General features: G+C 52.3%; 4 non-coding genes across 4 annotated transcripts; all 4 read left to right on the top strand.

Annotated features, from left to right (window-relative positions):
• Positions 1-5800: 5800 nt before the first annotated feature.
• LOC146783612 (U4 spliceosomal RNA) lies at positions 5801-5941 on the top strand. The gene has a single exon (XR_014971102.1). It is a non-coding gene; the product is annotated as a U4 spliceosomal RNA (small nuclear RNA).
• An 821-nt stretch (positions 5942-6762) lies between these two features.
• On the top strand, positions 6763-6903 carry LOC146783613 (U4 spliceosomal RNA). Its single transcript, XR_014971234.1, has one exon. It is a non-coding gene; the product is annotated as a U4 spliceosomal RNA (small nuclear RNA).
• A 4021-nt stretch (positions 6904-10924) lies between these two features.
• On the top strand, positions 10925-11065 carry LOC146783614 (U4 spliceosomal RNA). The gene has a single exon (XR_014971128.1). It is a non-coding gene; the product is annotated as a U4 spliceosomal RNA (small nuclear RNA).
• An 821-nt stretch (positions 11066-11886) lies between these two features.
• LOC146783615 (U4 spliceosomal RNA) lies at positions 11887-12027 on the top strand. Its single transcript, XR_014971259.1, has one exon. It is a non-coding gene; the product is annotated as a U4 spliceosomal RNA (small nuclear RNA).
• Positions 12028-12197: the final 170 nt, after the last annotated feature.

A 12197-nucleotide genomic window follows, 5' to 3' on the forward strand; every position in this document is an offset into this window, starting at 1 on the left:
CTCAGCGAGGGCCGTGATACCCTGCTGCAACTCCCCGACGCGGTGATGACCTCATACGACCACATGAAAGAAGCCCTACTCACCCGCTACGGACTATCAGCCGAGATGTACCGGCAGCGCTTCCGGGACTGCAAGAAGCTCCCCGGTACCACATGGGTAGAATACGTGGACTTCTTCAGCCGGGCCTTTGAAGGGTGGATAAAAGGGAGCAAGGTCACCTCGTACAATGAACTGTTCGACCTCATTGTCTGGGAGCACCTCGCCAACAACTGCTTCGTTGAACTAAGGCAACACCTCCTGGACAGTAAGCTGACCGAGCCCCGGAAGCTCACCGCCGAAGCGGACCGATGGGTCAACACCCAGGTCCCCCGGAACCCCGTGGGGGACTACCAACGGAGTACCACGGGACCGCCTCGCCAGCGGGGCGGAGGAGGGGGGTCCCACCGCAGTCGAGAATTCCCGGCCGGGCCGCCCAGAAGCCCGCCACGAGGCCAAGCCGCCAACCACACGTCCCCGACCCTGGGCCGAAGGGGGACCCCCATCGCCCGGCCTGGACCCCGACCAACGGTGACCTGCTTCGGCTGCCAGCAGACCGGCCACTATGCGAGCGACCCGGCCTGCCCCGTGAACCGACGGAACGGGACCGCTGGGCCCCCTCCCCGACAAATAGCCGCCGCAGCCCTGGGGGAAGGAGAGGACGAGGAGGAAAACCGCGACGACGGGTCCCCCGAGTGGGAACCAGCTGCCATGTCGCTCGTATGCCTGGGCTCCCGAGAAATGGTGCCCCGAGCTGCCATCCCAAGCAACACCCAGAAGTACCAGCAGTGGGTCACCATCAATGGACGACGGGCCGAAGCCCTCCGGGACACTGGGGCCAGTGTGACCACTGTCCGCTGCCACCTAGTGACCCCCGAACAAATCCTGCCACATGTCCTATGCCCTGTCCGGACCGCGGACAACACCGAAAGCATGTGCCGGATGGCCAGGATCCCCTTCGAGTGGGGAGGAGTGTCCGGCACCCTAAAAGTGACTGTCCGCGACGACGCCCCAGTGGACTGCCTCCTGGGGAATGACCTAGAGAGCTCCCCCTGGGCCCAGGTGGAGCGCCGAAAGCATCTGGGGATGCTAGGGCTGCCCGAGTGGGCCTGCGCCACCACCCGGTCCATGACCGCCCAACCAGCCGCTGCCGCGGCCCCCGACAAGCCTACGGGCCCAGAACTACCACCATCTTCCGGCCCAGAGGAATCTGACGATGAGGCCGGGCCATCCGAACTTTCTCCCGACGAGGCCGCCTCCCTCAGCGAGATCCCCGAGCTGGCCCAGTGGCGCCACGACGGGGGCCCCACCCGCGAACAATTCCAGCAAGAGCAGAAGGCCTGCCCGTCCCTCGAGGGGGCCTGACAGCAAGCGGCCGCCCAGGCCTCGGGGGACCCCACGGGAACCCCCTGGGTCTATTGGGACAATGACTTATTGTATAGCGAGCAGAAAGTCGCCGAACTGGGAGCCGGCGGGGTGTTGGTGGTTCCCCTCCGATTCCGAGGGTTCCTCCTGAACCTGGCGCATGACGTGCCCCTCGCCGGACACCTCGGGCGGGACAAGACTTACAGCCTGCCTAGTGACCCATTTCTATTGGCCCCGAATGCGGAGGGACGTGGACCATCACTGCCGGTCCTGCCCGACCTGCCAGGCGAGCGGAAAGACTGGGGGTCGAATTAAAGCCCCCCTCCAACCATTTCCAGCCGTCCACACCCCGTTCGAACGAGTGGGGATCGACATCGTGGGGCCCCTCGACCCCCGAACCGCCCTGGGACACCGCTTCATCCTGGTACTGGTCGACCACGCCACCCGATACCCCGAGGCCATCCCACTCCGCACTGTGACAGCTCCAGTGGTGGGCCGGGCCCTGATGGGCATCTTCTCCCGGGTGGGGTTCCCCCGAGAAGTGGTGAGCGACAGGGGTACGAACTTTATTTCAAAATACATGAGATCCCTCTGGCAACAATGTGGGGTCACCTACAAATTCACCACCCCTTACCACCCCCAGGGGAACGGACTGGTCGAGCGGTTCAACAGAACCCTGAAGGGAATGATCAAGGGCCTGGAAGAGCCCCTGAGGAGGAGGTGGGATGTCCTGCTGCCCTGCCTCCTGTTCGCCTATCGAGAGGTACCACAGAAATCCCTGGGCTTCAGCCCCTTCGAACTATTGTATGGGCACCCCGTCCGAGGGCCCCTCAGCCTGGTCAAGGAGGGCTGGGAGGCGAACGTCCAAGATGCCCCCCCCGACGTCTACCGGTACCTCCTGACCCTGCGGAACCAGACTCGGAAGTTCCGGGCCCTGTCAGAAGCCAACCTCGAAGCCAGCCAAGAAGACATGAAGCGCTGGTATGACGAGAATGCCTCGACCATCGAGTTCGAGCCGGGCCAGCAAGTCTGGGTCATGTCACCCGTGGACCCCTGCGTCCTGCAGGACAAGTGGACCGGGCCCTTCAAGGTGGTTGAGAGGAAGAGCCCCGTCACCTACCTGGTCGACATGGAGTCCCCGAGGAACCCCCTCCGGGTCCTACACGCCAACCGGCTCAAGCCCCACTTTGCCCGGACTGAACTAAGCCTGCTGCTGGCTACTGACGATGGGGGTGAAAGCGACTCCGAGCCCCTACCAGACCTCCTGGGGTCCTCGGGCCAAGACGGCTCCTTGGAGGGCGTCCACCTCTCCGCCACCCTGACCCCAGAACAGCGCCATGACTGCCGGAAGCTGCTGCAACCCTTCGCTGCCCTCTTCTCGCTCACGCCTGGGGTGACCCCCTGGTGCGTCCACGACGTGGATACCGGGGACAGCCCCCCTGTGCGACACCGCGCCTACAGAGTACCTGACCGAGTCCAAGCCTGCATACAGACCGAGGTCGCCAAGATGCTCGCCCTCGGAGTCATCGAGCCCTCAGACAGCCCGTGGGCCAGCCCGGTGGTCTTGGTGCCGAAGGCCGCCGCCCCCGGCACTTCCCCGGAACTCAGATTTTGTGTAGACTACCGGGGCCTGAACGCAGTCACCAAGACCGATGCCCACTCCCTGCCACGGGCTGACGAGCTGATCGATCGCTTAGGGGCCGCCCGCTACCTAAGCACCTTTGACCTCACCGCTGGGTACTGGCAGATCAAGCTCACTCCCGGCGCCCAGGAACGATCCGCCTTTTCCACCCCCGATGGGCACTAGCACTTTCGGGTGATGCCCTTCGGTATGAAGAACGCCCCAGCGACCTTTCAGAGGCTGGTGAACAAGGTCCTGGCCGGGCTAGAAGCCTTCAGCGCGGCCTACCTCGACGACATTGCAGTCTTCAGCGACCATTGGGCCGCGCACCTAGGACACCTTGGGGAAGTCCTGGCCGCTCTCCAAAGGGCCGGGCTCACAATTAAGGCCAGCAAGTGCCAGATCGGTCAAGGATCTGTGACCTATCTGGGCCACCAGGTGGGGAGTGGCCAGGTGGCGCCCCTCCAGTTAAAGGTCGATGCCATCCAGGCGTGGGAGCCCCCCGCAACCCAAACCACTGTCCGGGCCTTCTTAGGCCTCACAGGCTACTACCGACAATTTATTAAGGATTATGCCAGCCTTGTGGGCCCCCTTACGGAGCTCACTTCCAAGAAACAGCCCAAGGCGGTGCACTGGACGCCCCGCTGTCAAACCGCTTTTGAAGCCCTCAAGACGGCCATGTGTGCTGCCCCTGTGCTACAGGCCCCTGACTACAGCAAGGAATTTGTGGTTCAGACCGATGCCTCGGAGTACGGGGTCGGGGCAGTCCTCTCCCAGATGGGCACCGAGGGCCTCGACCGACCTGTGGCCTTTATCAGCCGCCGACTACTGCCACGAGAACAGAGGTGGAGCACCATCGAGCGGGAGGCCTTCGCTGTGGTATGGGCTCTCAAGAAGCTCCGGCCCTACCTTTTCGGCACCCACTTCAGGGTCCAGACTGACCACCGCCCCTTGCGGTGGCTCATGCAAATGCGGGGCGAGAACCCCAAATTGTTGCGATGGTCCATCTCGCTGCAAGGGATGGACTTCACTGTGGAACACCGGCCCGGCAACGACCACGCCAATGCTGACGGCCTGTCCAGATTCTTCCGCCTCGGCGAGGAGAACCCCCAAGGAGATGGGTGACTCTCCCTGCCTTCAGCTGGGGGGGACGCGTGTTGGAGCCGGCCTCGTGGCGTGGTCCTGTTCCCCCTCGCTAAGCCGCACGAGGTCCCATGCACCTCGTGGCTCCCCCATTTTGGATTGTACGTGACTCTACGTGACCACCTACGTGACCCCGCTCCACCCGGCCTCGGTCCCAGCGAGGCGCGACATCGAGGCGCCAACCCCTGGCCCGGAGGATACCACGTGAGCCCTTCCCACTCCCGGCGAAGGGCAGTATCGATGGGACCCCCAACCGTCCTTCCACACCTAGGTGCGATCGCCCCACAGCTCTCTGGGGCCTGGCACCTCTCCTGCTGGGCGTCTGGCCGCGCCCTACCCGGCCTCTCCACCCTCCTGGGCGCAAGGGTCCGGACATCAAAGGGCTCCAGACCTATATCTGGGGCGACCCGGCAACAAGACGACAGTTGTATCCCGGAGTAAAGAGCCCTGCTGATCGGATCGCGGCTGACCCTACGGAGAAAGACTCTTCCTGAAACCACACTCTGAGCCCTGCTGACGACGTCGCGGCTCCACCGTGCTTAAAGACCTTCACGAACCTTTGGGGCCCTGCTGACGCTGTCGCGGCCCGACCTTGTTGAAACGTACCATCAGAGCCCAGCTGACCTCGTCGCGGCTCGACCGAAGCGGACCTACCACCGGAGCCCTGCTGACTGTGTCGCGGCTCGACCCAAGCGGAACTACCACCCGAGCCTGCTGACGCCGTCGCGGCTCTCCACGTCCGAGCCGCTCTGAGACCAGCATTCAAGGTCTGTCGCAGAGCCTTCCCGTACCTGGCTGGTACTAAGACTGTCCCGCTACCATATCCCTCCAAGGACATTGAGACTCTTACTGGATCACTCAATCCCACTGTAAATATTGAATGTGCTACTATTGATAAAGACCCAAGATAAGCAACTAATACGGAGTCCTGTGTGGTGGTGTTACTGGACCTAGTACGATCATAGGAGAAGGACCTCCCCTAGGGGGCTTGTCAGCGGCGCTCGGCTATAACTTTGCGGTAGGAAGGTGCCCCGGAGTAGTCCCCCCGACGCCCCGGTGGTCCTCCCTCCAACAATACCATTCAAGAAAGATGGCACTTTCACACAACTATTTTGTCGGCTATTGAGTGAATAGCTGAGACTGTACACTCCTTTGTCCGCAGACTGATATGTATCCATTTACAAGAAAGGCATCTCGTATCCGGGTGAACAAGAGGCGCCAAAGTTAACTCTTGTAATATTCTAGAATAGTACACCTTTGGTTGCTTTCTTGCATTTAGGTACAAGAACTAGTTTTGGGAGGAGCCTGCTTGGGCTTAGGAGGATATGTGGTTGCATACATAATCATGTACTGATGACATCCCACATAGAGAGGGATGAAGGGAGGTGCCAAAGGAGGCTGTATAGTGAAATCTGCTAATTAGCATACGGAATCCCAGAGCCTAACGGGCACTTACCTGCAGAAGCAACAGAAGATAGAGTAGTACATATCATGTCTGGCTTTTGACTCGAGTGATAGAAAACATAGAAAGTATGCTTGCATATCTCTCTGATCGGTGCACGTTTCAAATTTGTCTCCCTGTAACAGACAAAAGTGTCACCGTTGTGGGACTGCTCATATCGCCTAGCTGATGTTATCTTTGTGCAGTGGCAGTATCGTAGCCAATGAGGTCTATCTGAGGCGTGATTATTGCTTATTGAAAACTTTACCCAATACCCCGCCATGTCAACTTGAAAAATAGTTGATATTGGCAATTTTTGATAGTCTCTATGGAGGTTGGATCAATTGTGTCAAAAGAAGATTGATTATACATCATTATAGTTATTTAGTAAGCAAAGAGGTGTAGATATTTTTCATAGAATGTCAATACTCATTGGTCAATATGTTTTTTTAACAACTGTTTTATTTCAACTAAAGTGTTTCTCATATCTGTGGAAAAGGGTCCTCTTAATCAATAGGTAAGGTACACGTATTAAACTTTGTGATCCAATTGTCTTGGAAGCTGCACAGTGTCCAAAGCTTCAGACATTCATTCAGCATCTCTCTAAGTAGCAGAGCTAATGTGCTATTTTGTCGGCTATTGAGTGAATAGCTGAGATTGTACACTCCTTTGTCGGCAGACTGATGTGTATCCTTTTACAAGAAAGGCATCTTGTATCTGGGTGAACAAAGAGGTGCCAAAGTGAACTCTTGTAATATTCTAGAATAGTACTCCTTTGGTTGCTCTGCTTGCATTTAGGTACAATAACTCGTTTTGGGAGGAGCCAGATGGGGCTTAGGAGTATATGTGTTTGCATACAGAATCATGTACTGATGACATCACACATAGAGAGGGATGAAGGGAGGTGCCAAAGGAGGCTGTATAGTGAAATCTGCTAATTAGCATATGGAATCCCAGAGCCCAATGGGTACTTATCTGCAGAACCAACGGAAGATAAAGTAGTCCACCTGATGTCTGGCTTTTGACCTGAGTGATAGAAAACATAGAAAGTATGCTTGCATATCTCTCTGATCAGTGCATATGTTCCAACTTTGTCTCCCTGTAAGAGACAAAAGTGTCACGATTGTGGGACTGCTCATATTGCCAATTGGACGTTATCTTTGAATAGTGGTAGTATTGTAACCAATGCGGTGTATCTGAGGTGTGATTGTTGCTTATTCAAAACTTTACGCAATACCCAGTCTTGTCAACTTGAACAACAGTTGTTGTTGGTAATTTAGGATAATCTTTACGGAGGCCAGATCAATTCTGTCAAAAAATGATTGATTATACATCAATGTATTTATTCAGTAAGAAAAAAGGTGTAGATATTTTTCATAGAATATCTATACTCTTTGCTCGATATGTTTTTCATTAACTGTTTCATTTCAACCAACGTGTTTTTTATATGCGTAAAAGAGGGTCCGCTTAATCATTAGGTAAGGTACACATATTAAACTTTGGGTGCTAATTGATTTAGAAGCTGCGCAGTGTCCGAAGATTCAGACATTTATTCAGCATCTCTCTAGGTTTTAGATCAAATGTACTATTGTGAGAAAGTGGCTCTGTATATACTGTTCCAAAATAGGTACAGGGTGTACAGAGTCCACAGTCCCCAGAGGTTTGGCAGAGGCTAAAGTTAGAAATAACCTTAGTCTCTAAAGTGGTAGCTTGGTCGAGCAGTAAGGCAGTATCAGAGGACAGTGTAAAGCATTTGTTGTACACACTCAGTCAGCGAAATGATTTCACACACTCAATAACTGAACTCTAGGCCAATGGTTTGTATAAAAAATATATGTCTGTTTTGTTTTAGAACCAACAATAGGAATTAAAATATACTTTCTCAGAATGAGATGCTTTATTTAAATACTTTTGCAATATGCAATTGGCTTTTGTAGAAAGTTATAAGTTGTTGCAATAGGCAACACAGTTTTAAACTCAATAATGCATTGAGTTCAATGGAAATTTCAAGTTATTTGCAATAGATTACTTTCAGGATTACTTTAGAGATTCCAGGACTGGATCCTAGATTCAGTCCTGGGACAGTACTTAGAAACAAGTGATAAAAGTCGACTTAGTTACTACTAGGATTTTTAAGTAATATTTTGCCATTTTAAAAGTTGACACTTAGAAGAAATTTCATAGAAAACAGTCAATGATTCCCTATGGAAGAAAATTCAAGCTGCAGGTATAGTATGTCCTCGTTACTTTTGTAATCCAGTACTGGGTGCCTAGACTCAGTACTGGGACCTTTATCCAAAACAGGTAAGTAATTACGTTTTCAGAAGTTATACGATTTTTAAAGAATATTTAAAGTTTGCAGAAATTGACACTTTGAAGAAATTTCACAGAAAAACAGTCAATGATTCCCTATGGAAGAAAATTGGGTTACTGGTAAGTACAGTTGTAAGTATTTTTCAGAGTCAGTGCTGGGCACCAAGATCCAGCACTGGGAGCTCACCTAATAGCAGGTGAGTATTTTTGTTTTCGTTACTCGGTTGATTTTTGGTGAATTTTTAAGTTTTGAAAACTCCACACTTTGAAGAAATTTTCAGAAGAAACCAGTCAATGTTACCCCATGGAGAAAATTGAGTTATCGGTTTAAAGGTAAGTACTCGACTGGCAGAGTTAAGGTTCTGGGCATAGACTCAGGGGTCTCCCAGGGTCAGGTAGGTAGAGTTTTTTCACCCTCAGCGGCACAGGGGCAGCCGGGTGCAGAGAGAGTTAGGCCCAATGTTATCCTATGAGAGGTAGGGGGGCCTTGGTTGGTGGCTGCTGACTAGCAGGCTACGCGGCTGTGGGAGCTGGGCTCCTGGTCACTTGCTCAGGGCAAATGGGGAAGTAGATAAGTGTAGAGGTTACACTGCCAGGGCCACTCGGGCGGCTGGGTGCAGGGTGCTTTTGAGCTCTCGGGCGCTCAATTGATTTCAATGGGAGAGATCCGGTTTAGAAAAAGATTGCAAGCTCGGGGACGAAGATTCTTTAGGTGCCACCACCACTTCGAGAGGTAAGTTGGGTAGTTGGAGGATAGGTAGGTACCCAGGAGTTGGGCACACGGAGCCGCAGGGCGCCGGGTGAAGGGGTGCCTTTTGGTGTCGGGAAATCTTACCCTCTGTTGATCGCGTTGGGGGGGTACCTGGTTCTGAGGCTGCAGGTGTCGTCAGGAGCGTCGAGGGAAGTCCTTGGGTGCCGGACTCGGGTTCACAGTCGTCGTGGGGTCGTCCTCGTGGTCTTTGGTCACTCCGGCACAGGCCAGGCTTGGCGGGTGCAGAGTGTGTAGGGTTCGCGGTTCCGGGCTGATGCCAGGGATTAGAAGTAGATTTTGAGTAGAGCCTCTACTCATGGGAGTCCCAGGGGCTTAGAGCCAAAAGGTAGCCAGGTCCTCCGGGGTTTGTGAGGTTGCTGGCCACAATAGATGCCGGGTTGGAGCAGGAGCAGGTTCGAGTGTCGCCAGGCCTGTAGGGCTGGGGCCAAAGCAGTTGGTGTCTTCCTCTTCTTAGCAGCTGCAGGGCAGGTCTTCTTTCTTCTTCCTCTTCTTTGTATTTCAGAATCTGGAATCTGGGGAAGGAAGGTTCAGGGTGCCCCTAAATACTAAATTTAGGGGCGTTACAGGTAGGCGAAGGGCAGGGACCAATGGGTCCCTGTCCTGGGGTGAGTACACCCCCTATTCAGCCACTCTCCTGTGGGAGGGGGGCAGCAGCCTAGTCCTGATTGGGTAGGGCCTCCCATCTTCAAGATGGCGAGCGCCCGGAGATGTGCTTCACCTCGCCTTCCCCACCTGAGGGGTGGGGTTGGCAGGCTGGCCCATCCCCTGTCCTTATTTGGGGTTTCCGGCCAAGCTTCCCGCCAGAGTGGGGGTTGCAAGTGGCCTGGGGAAGCTCACAGAGGCGGCATGCCTTTGAAGCTTCCCCCTGCCCATCCTGGGGGAGGAGATCTAGCATCTCGCCCAGGATGGGCATTGTTGCAGACCCAGGAGAGCAGGGGCTCTCCTTCCCAGGGGTCCAGCAACATGTCTGCTGTGTGGCAGCCTAGGCAGCCTCAGAACAGACGTGGATTGTAGGTTAGGTTTCAGGGGGCCTCTCTAAGATGCCCTCTGTTGTGCTTGGTACATTAAATCCCAGTCTGGCATCAGTGTGGGTTTAATGTGCTGAGGAGTTTGATACCAAACTTCTCAGTCTTCTGTGCTGCCATTATAGTGCTGTGGAGTTCGTGTTTGACAAGCTCCCAGCACCATGTACTCTTAAATGGAAGCACTGCACTTACAGGGCCCAGGAATGGCCCTGGGTACTGTAGGGGCACCGGGCTCCTGCCTCTGTGCCCACCCCACTGGCATAGGGCACCCAGCTAGAGGGGTGGCTGATGTATGCCAGGGCAGTGAAGGTTGTGGGCATGGCACACAGGGATGTGTGCCATGTCGATTCTCTGTTTTGTCTTGTACCCAGACACTCAGCCTGCCAGGGCAGTGTGTGTGTGTTAGGGTACAGGGCCTCTAAGGGTGGCACAATGAGTGCTGCAGCCCTTAGAGACCTTCCCTGGTCACAAGGCCCTGGGTACCTAGGGTACCACTTACCAGGGGCTGACATGTGGCCAGGGCTTGCCAATTTGGTTTTGAGATTTTTGTTTTGGGAAGGAACATAGGCCCTGGGCTCCTGATTGGCAGGAGTCCAGGGCACACTCAGTCAAAGTACATTCAGCAATTCAGCAAAAAGTGGGGGCATACCATTCAAGAAAGATGGCACTTTCACACAACTATTTTGTCGGCTATTGAGTGAACAGCTGAGATTGTACACTCCTTTGTCGGCAGACTGATATGTATCCATTTACAAGAGAAAGGCATCTCGTATCCGGGTGAACAAGAGGCGCCAAAGTTAACTCTTGTAATATTCTAGAATAGTACACCTTTGGTTGCTTTCTTGCATTTAGGTTCAAGAACTAGTTTTGGGAGGAGCCTGCTTGGGCTTAGGAGGATATGTGGTTGCATACATAATCATGTACTGATGACATCCCACATAGAGAGGGTTGAAGGGAGGTGCCAAAGGAGGCTGTATAGTGAAATCTGCTAATTAGCATACGGAATCCCAGAGCCCAACGGGCACTTACCTGCAGAAGCAACAGAAGATAGAGTAGTACATATGATGTCTGGCTTTTGACTCGAGTGATAGAAAACATAGAAAGTATGCTTGCATATCTCTCTGTTCGGAGCACGTTTCAAATTTGTCTCCCTGTAACAGACAAAAGTGTCACCGTTGTGGGACTGCTCATATCGCCTAGCTGATGTTATCTTTGTGCAGTGGCAGTATTGTAGTCAATGAGGTCCATCCGAGGCGTGATTATTGCTTATTGAAAACTTTACCCAATACCCCGCCATGTCAACTTGAAAAATAGTTGATATTGGCAATTTTTGATAGTCTCTATGGAGGCTGGATCAATTGTGTCAAAAGAAGATTGATTATACATCATTATAGTTATTTAGTAAGCAAAGAGGTGTAGATATTTTTCATAGAATGTCAATACTCATTGGTCAATATGTTTTTTTAACAACTGTTTTATTTCAACTAAAGTGTTTCTCGTATCTGTGGAAAAGGGTCCTCTTAATCAATAGATAAGGTACACGTATTAAACTTTGTGATCTAATTGTCTTGGAAGCTGCACAGTGTCCAAAGCTTCAGACATTCATTCAGCATCTCTCTAAGTAGCAGAGCTAATGTGCTATTTTGTCGGCTATTGAGTGAATAGCTGAGATTGTACACTCCTTTGTCGGCAGACTGATATGTATCCTTTTACAAGAAAGGCATCTTGTATCTGGGTGAACAAAGAGGTGCCAAAGTGAACTCTTGTAATATTCTAGAATAGTACTCCTTTGGTTGCTCTGCTTGCATTTAGGTACAATAACTCGTTTTGGGAGGAGCCAGATGGGGCTTAGGAGTATATGTGTTTGCATACAGAATCATGTACTGATGACATCACACATAGAGAGGGATGAAGGGAGGTGCCAAAGTAGGCTGTATAGTAAAATCTGCTAATTAGCATATGGAATCCCAGAGCCCAATGGGTACTTATCTGCAGAACCAACAGAAGATAAAGTAGTCCACCTGATGTCTGGCTTTTGACCTGAGTGATAGAAAACATAGAAAGTATGCTTGCATATCTCTCTGATCAGTGCATATGTTCCAACTTTGTCTCCCTGTAAGAGACAAAAGTGTCACGATTGTGGGACTGCTCATATTGCCAATTGGACGTTATCTTTGAATAGCGGCAGTATTGTAACCAATGCAGTGTATCCGAGGTGTGATTGTTGCTTATTCAAAACTTTACGCAATACCCAGTCTTGTCAACTTGAACAACAGTTGTTGTTGGTAATTTAGGATAATCTTTACGGAGGCTAGATCAATTGTGTCAAAAAATGATTGATTATACATCAATGTATTTATTCAGTAAGAAAAAAGGTGTAGATATTTTTCATAGAATATCTATACTCTTTGCTCGATATGATTTTCATTAACTGTTTCATTTCAACCAACGTGTTTTTTATATGCGTAAAAGAGGGTCCGC

Source organism: Triturus cristatus, chromosome 11 (genome assembly GCF_964204655.1).
Source record: "Triturus cristatus chromosome 11, aTriCri1.1, whole genome shotgun sequence".
NCBI classification, from domain to species: domain Eukaryota; kingdom Metazoa; phylum Chordata; class Amphibia; order Caudata; family Salamandridae; genus Triturus; species Triturus cristatus.